At 43.1% G+C, this 1,419-nt stretch overlaps 1 pseudogene; it reads right to left on the bottom strand.

Moving 5' to 3' along the window:
- Positions 1-644: 644 nt before the first annotated feature.
- Positions 645-1,175, bottom strand: LOC119511260 (annotated as a pseudogene).
- Positions 1,176-1,419: the final 244 nt, after the last annotated feature.

Raw genomic sequence — 1,419 nt, 5'->3', positions numbered from 1 at the left:
TGATCTTCATTCTTTCAAATAAATAAATTTAATTTCCATGCTGATAGCAACATAAAATTTTTCCATGATTTGCAATACGGTGGGGGAAGTCACTCGTGTAAAGGCAAATTCTTGTGATGTTTAGTCTTCTGCATGTGTAACTTCTGGGCCGCTTCCCCCCACCCATTACAAGCTCTGTCCACAAGATAAGTGGTTTATGGAGGAAGCAAATGTGTAGAGCTAGAGAAGTTTGCAAGAGGTACCTGATGAGTTCCACTATGACTCTATCAAATTAGTAATTGATAGGGGGTGAGGATTGGGAACAATAAATGAGAGAGACATGACAATACTTCAGAAAACATTGAATACATAACAAACACTTCTCATGAGGCAGTCTTTGAATAATTAGAATAAACAGTCAGAAGAATCTGTTGCTGAAAACATAGTTATACATTATGCTCATCCAACTGAAAATTAGTGCACTAAAAAAAAGTTTAAAACTCTTTTATGTTTCCATTTCAGCTGCACTTGATTCAAGTGTCGCTTGCAGAGGTTTGTGTTGTTATAAATTAAACATGCTGCCACCTCAGCAGCCAGAGGTGCCAGGGAGAGTGCCCATGTCCACAGAATAAATAAAGCAGTCTCTCTTGAGCGGAACAGTTATCTCACACCAATCTGGAACTCATCCACTCAAGACCTTGGCATAACCCCTCTCCCGTCAGGGTGCAGCAGGACTGGATTTGCCAGGGGTGGTCCTTGATGGAGCTAAGGGTGAAGTATTTAGTGATCTCAGCTGATGTCATATAACCTTTCATATCCTGTTTATTTGCAAAGATAAGGATTGCAGCCTTCCGTAAATCTTTGTGAGCCAGCATTCTGTATAATTCTTCTTTCGTAATAGCTAGTCACTCCCTGTCAATGCTGTCGACAAGAATGATGAACGCTGTGTTGGAGTACTAGGTGTTCCACGAGGCTCGCAGGGACTCCTGGCTCCTGATGTCCCACATGAGGAAATGCATGTTCTTCACCACGATTTCCTCCACATTGCTTCCTATGATGGGAGAGGTGTGAGCCATTTGTTTCATCAGGAACTGATAAAGAATGGTGGTTTTCCCTGTGTTATCCAGTCCCACTATGATCACTTTGTGTTCTTGGTTACAGAAGAGGCTCCACAGCTTCGCGAAGAGGAGCCCCATCACGAGCCCACGTGGGCCACGGGCCTCTGGCAGCAGGTGCCGTGGGGACCAAGGCACAGCCTCTCCTCCATTATTCTTTCTTCTTCTTTTCCCTTCTCTTCTCCTTCTGGAACACCCATGACATGTACTTTCATGCACTTCATGTTGTCACTTAATTCCCTGAGATGTTGCTCATATTTTTCCATTTTTTTTCCCTGTCTGTTCTTTTGTTTGTAGGAGTTCAGTTGTCCTGTCCTCTTGTTCA

The sequence above is a fragment of the Choloepus didactylus genome, chromosome 16 (genome assembly GCF_015220235.1).
Source record: "Choloepus didactylus isolate mChoDid1 chromosome 16, mChoDid1.pri, whole genome shotgun sequence".
In the NCBI taxonomy this organism is placed as follows: domain Eukaryota; kingdom Metazoa; phylum Chordata; class Mammalia; order Pilosa; family Megalonychidae; genus Choloepus; species Choloepus didactylus.
This window is presented reverse-complemented; position numbering and strand designations above follow the sequence as displayed.